The 15519-nt window shown below is 37.8% G+C and overlaps 1 long non-coding RNA gene across 6 annotated transcripts in view; it reads right to left on the bottom strand.

Annotated features, from left to right (window-relative positions):
- The window catches only part of LOC142360451 (uncharacterized), a 246112-nt gene that overhangs the window by 119889 nt on the left and 110704 nt on the right, over positions 1-15519 (bottom strand). The window lies entirely within an intron of this gene.

Genomic DNA, 15519 nt, shown 5'->3' with positions numbered 1-15519 from the left:
TTTAGAGGTCTTTTAGCATTCTGGTGGTAGTGCTCAATGCTGCCAGGAGTTAAATTTGTGAAAAATAATGCCTTACTCTTGCATGGCACTTTTCAATAGGAGAACACAAAGCTTTTCATACACAGGTCAGGATCACTAGCCTTACCCTACAAATGGTGAAACTCAGATACACCAGAATACTATCAAGAATCATAACCTAATAACAGGAAATTCAGAGATACTCAGAATAGGGTCAAAAGAGACAGAAGGAAAAAGGTACACATGAATCTGTATAGTCATTCAGTACAATCCTACACAACAATACAAGAAATACAGGAAATAAACAGGACCTAAAATTCCTTACATGCAGCCAAAACCACGATTTAGCTGCTGTACAAGAGATTCAGTGGGATAATTAATATGGTTGAATTATAATTACTTTTTATTAATATAAAGGAGGTATAGCTTGGTGAGGAAGGGCAGACTGGAAAACAGGGGCAAGGATGTTAACCATGTGCTATAAGTGGGATGAGACCTGCTGAACTCTCTGCATTATGTTTAAATGCCCGATGTCTTTGTGCGTGTTGAAGTCTATCACTGAAGTCTTTTAACACTGAATCAGTACCGAGCCATCTAATAGCACTTTTTTCAGCACCCTGTGAATATTATACTTCACAGGATCCCCTCATATCCTTTATGTATTTCCATAAATACATATAAATAACTGCAAGCAGGACATATTCCAGAAGAATAACCGTAACCAAGATTTTATACATGACCTTATATCTGCCAAAGACTTCCTCAGAAGTATAGGACCATTTGCAAAGGATCAGACAAATCTGCCACTCTGTTCACCAGTGAGGCACTCAAATTGGGTGAAAGCTTTAGTTAGTATGATCCAGTGTGATTTTCTTTATCTTTAACATATACTGTTCTCCCTGAACAGGAGTACAAAACTTTTCTGGAGCTAATTGTTTTTCCTTCTGGAAGAACCTTTTGGACCTCCTCAGCTAACCAAAGGTGAAGAGCTTTTTCATTATTAGTTGAATGACATCCTTCATGGCTCTCGTCATGGTTGAGATACACCAGTGCAGATCTCTATATTATTATGAATAAGGTACGTATTCCTGAAAGATTAACAAATGCAGAGTCAATTTTTCTTTATTAAAATCTACGAAAATAACTAATTTAAATTCCATATGGACCAGTGATTCAGATAACAGGAATAGAGGTTTTTTAATATTAAAATGCCTTTGTTGAATACCAGCTCAATTAATAACAAGACCTATATAAAAAGTCTTTTTCTAAAGGATATGGGTTTTGAATTTTCATGCCTTTTTGAAACTAACTTGAGATTTGTGAGTAATTTTCTAATTTTTATCATTAAATCCTTTAAGAGAAATCTTAAGGAAATATAGTGCTATTTCTTTGCCTTTTCTTGTGTCTTGGTGTCATTAGATAATTATGTATATGAATATTCTTGCTTATGTTAGCCTATAATCTACTAATTTTCCTCAGAGAATATAAAATCAAGCAGCCAGCTGGCTCATACAGCTCACCATAGTGCCATGGAACAGCAGAAGTACATCCATGACAGCAGATGAGGATCTAAGCTGAGTTTTAGTTGCACATAAGTCCCAGGCCATAACTGACATGAGCCTTCAATTCACTATGATTTCATCCATAATCATTTGGCATCTAATTTACAATTCTATTCATTACCCTGTCTCAATGTATGGGGAGTTGGGGTCACTAGTAGGTATCCCAAAGCTTCAAATTCTACATTAAATCTCAGCATCTTTCAGGAAAGTGGCTTCTAATGTTTTGACTGCAAGATCTTGTAATTCCTTTTTCCAAAGTATCCTCCAGAGGCTTTTCGCGCTCACTAACAGTAATCAACTTGCCAGAATTTAGAAACTTCACTGGTACCTTAGGAAATTCCACATTGCTGTAAGGTCATCTTTTCATTTTGCTAACCTTATGAAAAGTCACGTCTTCTCTTTCCTCATGAGTCTGGTACTTTTATAATTGCTGGCTTTTCAAATATTACTGAATAACTCGATAAACCAAAAGCATGAAGGAAAAAGTTAAATACAAAAACCCAAATTTCACCCTTTTATCTTGATAGTACAACTCAGAAATGTTCCAGCTTCCAGCTGTGCTAGATATATGTTAGCATAAATACACTGCAGAAAATTATTCAAACTGACTTTTTCTTAAAATCATACTCTTAAAGTATATTAAGATAGCTAGGTTTTTCATGGTATTGATCTTCGGTTGTTCACTTCTCTCCATGGGTACTCTTAGGACAGCCGAATTTACCTCAGTATTTCACAGAAAGATGCAAGAGACAGTAGATTGCCATGGACTCAAACACTGATTTTACACAAGCACAGAAAATAATTTGTCCAAGTACCATGGGGAATTGGGTTTCCTGATGCGTGACAAAACGCCAACAAATTCTTCAAAAATGTGATTACTATGAGAGGTGAGAAGAAAGAAGTCTTCAGCTAGCATGTGACAGTTAAGGAAATCTAAATAAACTAGTGGATAACCCTTGCTTTTCAGTAGGTGGGCCAAGGCACTAGGAAAGGAAGACCTAACAGCACAGTTCTCAACAGCCTGGTGTACCCCTTAATATTGACCAGAACACCCCAGAACAGGAACAAACATCCACCCTCAATGGATGGCAGTCATCCAGCCACTGACGAGTGAGACACAAGGCCTGAGATGTCTCAAATACCCCAAGGCTGTGGTGATAAGTCTGGAAGTAAAGGTAAGGTCTGGGTGTCCTTAACTGTGGACTAAGCAGGTTGTGGTACCAGTAGTATGCCCCCACAGACACCCCCCAGAACTGGTATTGACATACACGGTTTTACCCCATGCAGTATTCTCAGGAAAAGGAGAACCACGGGGAAATAGAACATCCATGTCTCAACCATAGTACAAGAGTGTCTTCCAAGAAAGGACATGAAAACAGACCTAGTCCAGAAGCAGCGGCACGTCTTGTTTACAGCTAAGGCAAAGAGGTTGACCTCAGGACACACTAACATAGCAGGTGGTATTGCTTCATATTATCTTCTATAGCCACATCAATTTGAAGACAGCACCAGACTCAAACCAGCAGCATTCTATCAAATGGGGAGGTGTTGCACCATCTTGTTTCTGCAGGTTGAACAGCGTGGTATCGGTGCCTGGCAGTAATACTTCATATATTCTTTAAGCCTGATGTTGTAAGGTGTTGGACGCAGGTGAATCTAAGCACAGGAACAGAAGTATGTTTACAGCAAATCTTATCATCTATCCCGATAGGTTAAGGTGTATATATAAGGTGTGTGTATAAGGAGGTAACTGAAACACTGAGGGGTCTTTCCATCATTACAGATAAAGGATATGATCTCTTGGGGAAACTATTAACTATTGCTTGTATCTCCAGCATACAGTACTTTATGATTGACAAGCAAGTGAAAAATTCAGAATTCTTAGCATATGCATCTACAGAACATGCATGCACATACAGTTCGCTTAAAAAGGTGACTAAACCTTTACTAAGGTTTTGCAGAGGTATCACAGAATCTGTTTCTAGCTGTCAAGTTACGAACAGGAAAAAAGTACTTAAATTCTGAAAACCAACTGTATTTTCACTGTATTTTCCATACTTGAAGAGTAACCATAAATTTATTTTGCCTGGATTACTACTGTTTATGGGAAATAGAAATAGTATACATGTTTCTGTGTATGCGTACATGAAGGTAGAAAAGGGAAGAAAAGAAAGCATGCTGACAATGATGGTGACGAATTGCATATAGAAGGAATAAAAAATGGTAGATCCTGAAATGACTTTGGGATGTGCATAGTTAATAAATTTCCTAAATGCTTTCCAAGTAGGAGAACTGTTCTGACACCCATCAACTTTCATTTCCTATCCACATGATGCCAGATAACCCGAATTTTGTTTTCCTCTCATCACAACTTACAATCACAGAATGGTAGGAGTTGGAAGGGACCTCTGTGGATCATCTAGTCCAACCCCCCTGCTGAAGCAGGGTCACCTAGAGCAGGTTGCACAGGACCTCATCCAGGCAGGTTTCGAATATCTTCAGAGAAGGAGAATCCACAACACATCGTAATTGCTACTGACATCAGTAAACATCTTAGCACAGTCTTAAGATACGAACTGCTGGTCAGTCTAGAGAGCGCTTTTAATAACCTGCTTATGACACTCTTAACTCACACTGAACTTTGTTAATAACTATTTGATGCCACAGAACATAGCATCAATATGTGTCACTTCATCTGTTAAACAACCATTCAAAAATTATGTTCTAGGGAAACAGAAACTTCTCAAATATCAATGTTAAAAAGGCTAACAAGGATTTTAAAACTAACTTGAATGGCTCGAGGGCTACATAATATAATATGCAGACATTCAAAATGTAAATAAACAAGAATACTGTGGTTCAGAAAAGGATTATTTGTTTACTTCAAAATCTTCTGTTTCATACAATAATACAACACATACTGGAGAAAAGGGAACAAAAATATTTTGAGGTCATTTTAATTTTCTGATGAAAATAACTTCTCTGAATATACAAGTCAGTTAATAGGATACTGTGACTGAATTCTGGTTTTGTGCATGTTTGTTTCTGTTCTGGACTTTTGATTTAATTAAAACTAGTGGCAGATGGAATATCTTCTCTGAATTTCTCTGCCAATTTTTTGTAGTTCTGTAATAACATTTTCCTAATTTAAAAAATGTTTCCCCTTTCTGGTTTCAAAACAGCCACACAAGCAACACAGAATTCACTATAGAGAAGAAACAAAAAATCTAAGATAAACTAAAGCCTGGCGAAAGGAGAAATAAGCACACTTAAATACACAAAATAAAAATTTCTCCCAATTGCACTTACTCAGTACTTGCAGAAGTTACTTGTAGTAAAAATAATTAATAGTGCCAATTAAAAGCATGATTTTTAAGTCTCTTTAAGAAAAAAGTCAGTTACTTAAGATCTGATTTTGATTTGCCTTAAACCGAACTCCATGAAGCATTCCTGTCACCTCCATCATCTCCCTGTACACCTGAATTTTGAAAGTAACCTAAAAGGCAATAAACTAACTCAGAACTGGGTGTTTTTCACAAAAGGGGCATGCACAGGTTTGTAAAAGATGGCAGCCACCAGAGCTCTCCTTGCATGTGCAGCTCCTTTGAGAAATGTCTGAAGCAGATTTTTCTCTGGAGCTCTCAAGGCATCTGACTTCTCGATAAGAGTGCTGCAAAGTCAAGAAACATTTAATGAATGTTTGCAACACTAAATGTAATTTGTCATCTTTTTAATTGATGAAAAGCTTTTTATCTGCATGTTACTCACAGAATTCACATCTATTGCAGTCTGCCACATCACCTCTAGCTGTCTTCATTTACATTAGCTTTCTTTACTTTCCAACATATATTCCAGTCCTCATCCATTCAAAACTTTGAACAGATCGGAATTTCCACTAATATCTTGTGGTTCATAAATGGAAACAATTTGACAATAAAACATAAGTGCTAAAAAGCTTTGAGTTTGAAAAGTGCCTCAGAAATACTATTTGCCAGAAACAATCGTCTTTCCTGACTTCTGGGTTTCAAAAGGCTAGATAACTATGGCAAAATCTGTCGCTCCGGACGTGCAGTCAGAGGAGAGAATGAGGTATCTCCAGAGGACAATCAATGTGCCAAGACAGCCTACCCTGCTGCTGACAACAAATCTCTCTCAGCCATCTTGGGTGCAACCTACAGCCACTAATCGGACTTGCCCATATTGTAACTTCCAGGCACCTCAGCTGTGGCAGACAAACCACTTCGAACATGCAATCATTGGAAGAAAACTGTATGATTTGGAAAGACCGGTAGCTAAAAGATTTCTGGGTTACTTAGCAAATAACAAGGCTGTTATTCTGAAGGGCTTGATTTCACCATTGAATCATCACTGTACTCCATCTTATCCCCAACATACTTTCCCTGTGGCAAAGTCATAACCTGACCTGATGCATTAATAGAGAGATTTCCAATTAAAGATTTCAACTCTCATCCTCAAATTCCAAGATATCTTGATGCTGTTGCTGCTACTGTTGTTATTAACCTAATTAACAGAGCTCACTTCAGAACCTTATTCCCAGGTCTGTCACTTACTGCACAGCCTTGGATAAAAAGCTGTAACTACACAGTGATTCAGCTTCACCAGCCTTAACCCACAGATTAGAATAATAATACCACTCTGAAGAGCATGGGATGCATCAATGAAAAGTGTTTTTATAGGAGCAAATTGTTGTGTTGTCACTAGTGATATCGATACTATTCATTCCAGAATACAAGCAAAATAACCACGAGGTTCCTTGTTCTTGTTTATCTTTTAACAAAAATGACACTTACTAAAGGAATATTTCAAGACATATCTAGGAGGAAGAAAAAATTAGACTATGTCTAAGAAAAATTAGTATTGTAATATACAAAGTTTTTCATAGCCTGCATACAACATGAACTAGACAGTATGATGACTTCAGCTTTAGTGAAACGCATGATGAATTCCAATCTTACAAGACAAATTGCAAGAAGCCACATAAACTCCATTTCCTTTGATCCTCTCTTCCTTTAATAACCTTTAACAGTTTTCAGTTGCTTTTTTATGGCCTCTATCTCTATCCTTTTTGAATCTTCTTTAAGTATCAGTTAAGTTAATTTTTGAACCACAGATAGCAAAATGCTATTGCTATTCTGTAGGTGACTTCAACTATGATTGCAGTGTTATTTAGACCAATCTGTGATTTTCTTGAACAATACTGAAGAGGGTCAGCTACCTTTCTCCATCCCCCTGGCTCCATGCTAGGCTTCTTCGTCTTTTGAGTGTGGCACGAGGAAGTTGCCAAAGTTTTCTGGCATTTTTCCTGGAATTGCTCACAGCAACTTGCCTACCACTTGAAAAAGATGCCCCAGCTGGACTTGGGCTCCACTGCTTTGGGCAGGCAGGTGGGTGCTAACTTTATTTTCCCCGCTACGAATTTTAGGCTATATAGTCAAATTATTCCATGTTTCTTTCAAGATTAAAGACTTAAATTTTTTCCTCATTCTTCATTTGGGAAGAAAGTGTGGCTATAGTGCACATTACCACCCCTGTATAACTCAGAGCCTGTCTGAAAGATTGCCCTAATTTCACAATCCTAACATGTTATCTCTTTAAGCACCTGGGAGCAAGATTCTCTACACAGAGGTGAGCAGGAAATGGTAGTTCTTTTGCTGGGCCGAAGCAGTTCCCACAGAAATCCTATTGCTCCCTCAAAGGCATCGTGGGAATGTCTTTGTCTCTGTGTCCCTACAGAGCAGCCCTCAGCTGTTCCCGTCTCTTGAAATCAGTAATGCTTCAATTACTTTTGGTGGGGTGACAAAAATAAACATTACACAATGACTGGGACACAGCTTTAACACCAACTAAAGGCCTCATCAACCATGATGATTTCATGAGTTTTCAGCAAAACAGCATTTCTTCCCAGAAAGAAGATGGTTTGTTTACGTTTGCTGGTTTGTTTAAGTTTGAAAATATCAACCAGGCTGACAAATTCAAACTTCTAATTTGATTAACTATCTTAAGTAGTCTATCATCCTGACATTAAAAAGAAAGATTCTCAGTGATTTGGACCAATGTCACAGCATCCCTGTCTCTGCAGCAAAACTGTGCAGAGTACAGCTTGAAAGAATTATCAAAAAATCAATACCTTAGCACAGGACATTATTTTCCTGGAGATCAAAGATATTTTAAAATGCTTCCCATTTTGTCATAGTAGATGAACTGCACGTGGTGCTTGCCTTCTCTGCTAATCTGTACCTTTTAAAATATTTATCCAATCAATATTCATCAAGACATATCTCTTTTAAGTTGCTCACCACTGCTGAAACACAAATCACTGAAATAACTCTAAGAAAAACTATGTACATCCACAGGAGTAGAAATTACATAGATAAAAATAAACAAGTCAGGAAGTCACTGAATTTGGAAGCATTTGTTGGTGTAAGGTACTTTTAACTTTACACAGACGTTAAATACAACCCATTTTCTGTTTACCTGTCTACTATATATCTCTTTGAGATGACTGTAACTGTATTTTATTGATCATTACCACGCGTAATCACTGGCGCAATTCCATAGCTGTGAGCTGCTCTGAAGGCTATAGAGGATGTTTCTCACGTAGACTAATCTGACTACGACAGGGTCTTCCCACTGAACTGAAAACCTTACATCGTGATTAATGATCATTCTCACTGCTGAAGAACATAAGCCATGAGCTGATAGTTAGCTTCTAAATTAAACCACCCAACCCTGCAAAGCATTTCTGCCATTACTCATGTGAGAAGGCTTAGTCAAATGGGTAAGGATTTGCAGGATTGGTCTTCTGGCTCTGACCTGGGATAAGTCACTCTGAGGGAGGACAGTGGGACCCTGACATCCTCAGAGGGAAGACATGGTAGCCCACCCCAGTTTAGTGGCATCTAAGTAATTCAAAGGAGACAGCGAGGTATGCCCCAAGCCTCTCTGTCTTGCACATCTACTTCCAATTTGCAACTCAACCTGCCCTGTGTCCACATCAGGTACCTCACTGTATAAAGAAGAGCGCTAGAAATCTAATGTATGCAGCAGCAGAGAAGGAAATCTAAAAGGAATCTATCAATTCAAGTTTCATATTTCAAATAGTGAAAAACATTAGACAGGGCTTATAGGGAGTGCGGATTCCAGATTTCAACCAAAAAGAAAATGCAAATCAATAGTGACATACAGCAAAGTGTACTAATTTAATTGATATGGAACTCACAAAATACAGTTCTTCTTCAAGGCTTCTTACATGCCTGATTGCCCCATCTTTAATGTTTAGGTTCAATTATTTAATAAAAAAAGGATGTTCTTCATTAAAAGGGGGGCACAGTTGACTCCAGTCTGCCATTCATCATGATTTTTAACTTACTGCTCTATTATGGTTAGCACATGATTTCTTTTGCAGAATTATTGTAGAGAAAAGTCTTAACAGTGTTAGCAGTGGGCTGATGTTCAGGCAAATGACCTTTCTAACTCAGTAAAAATTAAGGTTAGTTTTGACAGATTCCTATTCAAATCATTAACCAAATCCCTTAGACAATTAATTGCTGCAATATTACTTTGAAATATTTTATTTATAGTTCTTTGTCATCTACCTGTTATCTTTGCAGTTGCCATATTTTCCTTGTCTTATATTTCTAGAATTACGCATACTATTTCCTTCCAACTGCTGTGTTTATTTCATTCTCAGTTTTTTTCTATATCATAGCTCAGTCAATTAAATGTTGTATTCAGCTTTGCAAAACTGTTACCCATTCCCATGTTTTCAGTCCCCCCATGAAAAAAAATTGCATGCGTTTCAACTCTCAGCTCTGACTTTATTCATCGTAGTAGTGAAATCTGTTTCAAAAACCAGATGTTTGTTTTAGCATTCCATAATGCCAATTGTTTATTCTTTCCATTCACTGTCAAATGTATCATATGTTACAATCTCCTTCAGAGCTGAAATTTGCTCTGAAATTAAGTTATCTGGTACCTGGAATATCTCTCCAATGTAAACTAATCCTCTGTAGTAGTTGAGAGCTTATATTTATACCTTGCACCAAAACCAGCTCTAAACAAGCATAGTCACGTACCAGAAGAAGTGTCACGGAGCTACCAGTCATGTATTATGCTTTAGATGCCTGCATTAACTCTAGATATGTGTCCATATTCCTCTCCAGTCACTTCTGTAGAGTCTGTTTCACCCTCTCCATGAGTGTGATCAGCAGAAGAAAGGGACAACTAACAAAACGAAGGCTGGATGGAGGAATCTCTGTAGTACTGTGATAACTACCCATCATCTTGGATTTGTTGGTGTCAGCCTTCAGACTATTCAGACAGATGCCAAGAAATTAAGCTGCTGTGAAACAGTATCCTGTAGGACATTTTGCGTAACCCACCTCACTCATCATTGCACTAGAGCATGTATAGACTACAAGGCCTCATCTCGGTAGGTTGTGCTGAAGCGATCAAAGCCTAATGCATAACTAAAACCACATTCACTGGCTTAGAGTCCAAATCACGTGAGAAAGGGCATTGCCCTCCTCCCCAGTCAAAAGCAGGTTGCACTCAAAAGTTAGCAGCATTAAAAGAGGTAACTCACCCACTGCGAGAGCACGGAGAGACTTGGTTTGTCACTGGGGTCTCTCAACACTGGCACTAGAAGGACCACTCTATAGCAAGATGGCTGAAGACACATAAGACCTATCTACTCTCTATTTCTCAGATTTTTCTAATAGGAAGAGGTGGGGGTCTTTTTCCGCTTTTAATGAAAACAGTGGGGTGTTATTAAATAATGACCACCGGGAGCAAAAGAGTAAAATAAGATAGAAACAATGGCTGAAACTGTTTAGTAAACCAAACAGCTCAGAAGCCACCATGACGTATAATTCACAGTTGGAACCTGACCCCACCATCTTGAAGCAGCAAACACACCCAGAAGCATGCTGTCATTTCACAGGCACCCTGACAGAAGGGAACGTGCAAAAGAAGCACCCTGGTGAATCGCCTATAGGCAGCAACATCCTGATGTCTTTGTGAGCTCTTCACCTTTCTTTATTTCGTGCACATGGATAGTTTGCAATATATGTGCTTTCCACAGTCGATATTCAAAGCAATGCCATTTCTCCTGCATTAATTATATGCTCTGTATACATCTATGAAAAATCACTATATGTTAACTTTTCATCGGCTAAGGTGTTTCAAAGAGGTACCTCAAGAGGTTAAGACAGAGTGTAGCACAACCTCAGAAGTTGTATATTAAATTATCATTTGTTTCCACAGAAAAACATTTCAGGAACAAGTACCTTTTGAGAGAACATAATGTACATAAAGGAAAAGAAGACTATTTGATGGTTAAAGAACTACAGTAGATTCCTGGTTTTGCAGTTTCATTAATAACAGGCTCTGGATTTTCTGATGAAATACAAGGAATGGCAGTCACACTCTGTGGAAGTCATCTGTGTAATTATTTCTGGCATCTATTACATTTTCCATTATAACTTTCATATTCTCTCAAACCATTTTTCTATGCTGAGGGCATCTTTCCTCTTCTAACTGGCTGCAATTTCACAGCAGGATGCATTTAGCAGATAAGAGACTAATTTTATATGCTCTAAATTGTCGTATTTATTGGGAGCACCATGAAGTGACCACTAGGATACCTGGAACCTCATTCTCAATTACATTGTGTCCTACATTGATTTAAAAATTGATTCCACTAAAGCTGGCAGATAAATGACAACTCCAATTAACTGATATGTTTCAAATTATATGAGATATGTGAAGAAAATAGGTCCAAATTTGAGTCAGACATTGGAGGACACTAATCATTTCATTATGAATAGAAATTATTCTAATAAAATATATCACAGGTTTTGGGATCAAAGCCACAGAGTAAATTATACTGCAAATTAGTTCCCCAGTTCACTGTCATTCACGGGAAGCAGAAGATTTTTTAATAAATGCTGAAGACATTAGAGAGCCATGAGGCATTTACATCACTGTTTGAACGCATACTGTTTGACCATTTAATACTTTTACAGAACAATATTTTTGTTGATTCAGGGTCCTAGGTCCTTTGCCTCTTGCAGAAAACAGAGTTCTGTTTTTTCAGCAAAGATTCCCTACTGATCTTCCTGTGCACTCATACTTGTACGTCATCTCTCCATGACCACCAAGGATGCCTCGGTGAAATCAAGGTAATTCAGTGGGAGAACCTTCCATTATCACTAAAGGCCTAAACATTTCCCATAAAGAAAAGAGTTCGTCTTGCAACTATTCTGAAGTCTTATCGTACTTTAATTGCCACTGAAGACGAAGAGCTGATCCCTGAGGGAGAACCAATGGAAAACTGTCCCTGTAAAATCAAAGTCCATGACATAAAAAATTGCTTTTCACTTCCCTATACCACTGACCATGTCCAAAGCTGGTGCATCTCTCCTTCCTTGTACAGCCTGTGCAGAGACAGAGGAAGTGTAACCTGCAGTTTATCAGGACAGCCAGTCTGATGAAAGTTAATGTACATGTTTTGGTTACCAACCATGGTTCTAGCTTCTCACTCTAGACAGCAACACATTTTGTGAGAGAGACCCTACAAAACAAAGAAAAAAGAATTCAATCATTCTTTTTTATCTTATTTTTAAAGTGAATGGGCATTAATGTTTTTTAGTGGTTTTATGGATACACTATGTGAGCTTGCACGTGTAATTATGGAAGCTGTGATTTTAGTAGCTTCTCAAAAGTAAAAACCAACCAATAATGGAAGAAGTCCATTGGTACTTCAGGCATAAAATGTTGTATTATTGTGTTAATATTGCTATTATGTGTAATTTACCAATACTTCTATTGCAATGCTTTGTGTAATTGTAGGAAGCAACAGAAGAATAAAATCAAGCACAATAATGACTGAGAGGAATGTAAATTAAGGTGGAAGTGGAAATCTGGAATCATTACAAGCACTTCTGGAACTGCCTGAAGACAAAAAAGGACACTGCACTGCTTGCCATGGAAGAGCAGAGCAAATGCTCAGGTCCTTGAAGGAATACATTCGAGGGACATCTGTGTCCTTTACCACCTAGGTCAATGCAGACAAGCAGCAATGACTATATTAATATTCTTAGACAGAATCAGTCCTCTGCCTAAATTTTCCCAAGAGAAAACCACTACCAACCTTACAATTTCAAATGACTTTATTATATTAAGATTTGAGCATGAGAGATTATTGATTTAATTTTATTGTGACCTTGACTTAAGTACTGTGGTTTTCTGTCTCTAATTAGCTGAGTAAAATTGCAGGATAGAGTGTAATAAGGACTTGCTTAGATGTGCATTTTCTTGCTTATCTTTGCAACAAATTCATATACAGCAGATAGTTTAACCTATCAAGTTGTATCAGACAACACCAAGGACATAACTAGCCACAGGTAAGAAATTAGCAAGCCACATTGCTGTTTCCAAATCAAGACACCAGTCCCTTACATCCCCTGGGTAACTCAAGAAATGGGTTTTGCTTATGGCATAACAACAAACTGGCAGAAGAGATTATACTTTTGAAATGAATTTAATTTTGCCATTTTCTGGGCTTTTTTCTGGGATGGTGGGTGTATAACTATTATTCTTAGCATTCTCTCAGTGCAGTTTTTTGTTGAACACCAAGAAGCTTTAATTATTTGTGTAGTGCTGTGGCTTTCACTGTGCTCATCTCTATCTACAGAAGGAATGTTGCACTGTTACGATAAGACAGTTCCAGGCAGCGGTGATCATATGAAGCAGAACTAGAGAACATGCCAGACAGGTTTGCCAAGAAAAAATCATGCAAATGGCTCCTTTAGAAATTTAGTGCCACAGATAACTCCCCTCCCTCCACCCTCCTACATCTGGCCCTCACCATGCCTTCTTCTTGCCCTCAGTAAAGGCCACTGGCAGACATTGGTGGCTTTTTATGCAAGCCCTCACTGAGGCAGTACTGAGCTCTCACTGTTGACTCTGCGGAGCTATGGTTTAGTGCCGTGGGTTAGCACTTAGTTAATGGGGAGGCAAGTCATAACATACTGATGCAGCAATCTGTCATCACAGGAGGTTTAGAGTAAAGCTGATTGGAAATTGTAGTAGAAAATGCCAAATCATTAAGCCAGTAGACCTCAGTCAAAACAACTCAGGCACAGCAAACCAGAAAAAAAAAGCCCAAATCTTTACGTTTTCTAAGACAAGAAGCACTTTTCCGTCTCTCATTTTATGTGTATGACTTGTCTGAAACTAGGTGTCATTAATTATTCCCAAGGAAAGAGCATTTTCCAAATAAGAACGTGGAGGTATCAGTTCTTCGATTATTGAACTTTTATCACACTGCAAAGCAAGAACGAAGTAAGAGGCAACACAACAAATGAGATATGGTGCACCTGAAGAAAAGGCCATTTCCAAAGCATCAGTAAAAATGTTACACTGTATCTGCCAGAGAACACTTAGAAAAAATATAGAACTCATAAGAGAATTTTGTGGTGCTTTAGGAATTTAGAGCAGATTAAGCAGCAGAGTTTCCTTGGTTTATAGGTATACATCCCATTAAATAGAAGCACAACTACACACTAAAATTGAAATCCATAAATCCATACAATAAAATTTAATAGTCAGCAATACCAAATGTTGCCATTGTTCTCCAAGAAGTACCAAAAGACATAAAAGGCACAGCAGATTTTTTTTTTTTTTTGTAAGCTATTTTGTAAGAGGTCTTTATGTTGGTTCTAGAGACACTTCAAAATTATGGCATATCAGTGTGAATAATACTTCTAATACAACTCATCGCAGTGAGAGTTTACTCACATGCACTTAAACCATTTAATTCTATGGGTCAGCAAGATGAATTCAGTTTTACACATACTTGGAGTAATCCCATCTTTGCCGGAAATAGTTTGTTAGTCAGAGGCCAAGCAGTATATTTTTTAATATATCCAGTTTTCACTTGTCTTCGGGAAGCAACTGGTTGGCCTCTGCATGCCTTTTACACAACAACAATGATTGCTTCATTATATCATTAAATATCTCAGGGAAAACTGAGCCTTGAATTTCTCTTAAATCTACTAAATGGCAGAAGGAATTGAGCTGTGAGGCTGTAGGCGTATGTACTCCTCTGCTGACCACAAACAAATACTGAGGAAAGGTGGAACATCTGCTCCCCATAACCCCACACCCTGCAAGCTAGAAAATATGTCCAACTACTTTACAACAAAGAGACAAAAAGGCTCAAAAGGACCAAAAACGCACTTGGAAAACAGGCAGCTTATTCATCCAAACACAAGGATTTAGGGAAAACAGGCACACAAGGTTCTTCATGCCAAAGATAAGGGGAAAAACGCACACCTGATAGATTTCTGATGAAATTAATAGGGAAGGTCCAGTTGTCAGGAATGTAAGTATGAAGGACAAAGACCAAAGACTTCTATCTTAGAAGACAACAGAATGTGCAAGTTCTGAGGGAAATAAGACTTATGAGAAGAGGACATAGGGGCTTGTAGAAGTACAAAGGAATGAAACTATTTCTGATTTCACGATATCTACTTTCATGCAAGTGTTGTAAACATGAAAAAGACCACAGTAAAGATTATCTCAGAATCTTAAAGAACATGTGGCTCTAGCTGGGAAATTCACAGAGTCCTCCAACCACAGAGATGATGCAAAAAAAAAAATTATTCCAGTGGCATTTTTACTTATCTCTGAATAAAGTACGAGTGAAATTATGTGGTAAATTTTATTCATATTTTCAAATAATTTTAATAGAAATAATAGATATTTTCATCACACATTTACCTTTTGCTGACATTTTTACCAGCTCCATCTATAAACTTCACAAAATTTTGGGGTACCTAAGACCTTGACTTTTCTGCTTCCTGTACAGCAGGCTACCAGCAAAATTGGAAATAACGCATACTGTTAAAAACTC

Source organism: Opisthocomus hoazin, chromosome 2, assembly GCF_030867145.1.
Source record: "Opisthocomus hoazin isolate bOpiHoa1 chromosome 2, bOpiHoa1.hap1, whole genome shotgun sequence".
Classification (NCBI taxonomy): Eukaryota; Metazoa; Chordata; class Aves; order Opisthocomiformes; family Opisthocomidae; genus Opisthocomus; species Opisthocomus hoazin.
Note: the sequence above shows the minus strand (reverse complement) of the source record. Positions and strands in the feature narration are given on the sequence as shown.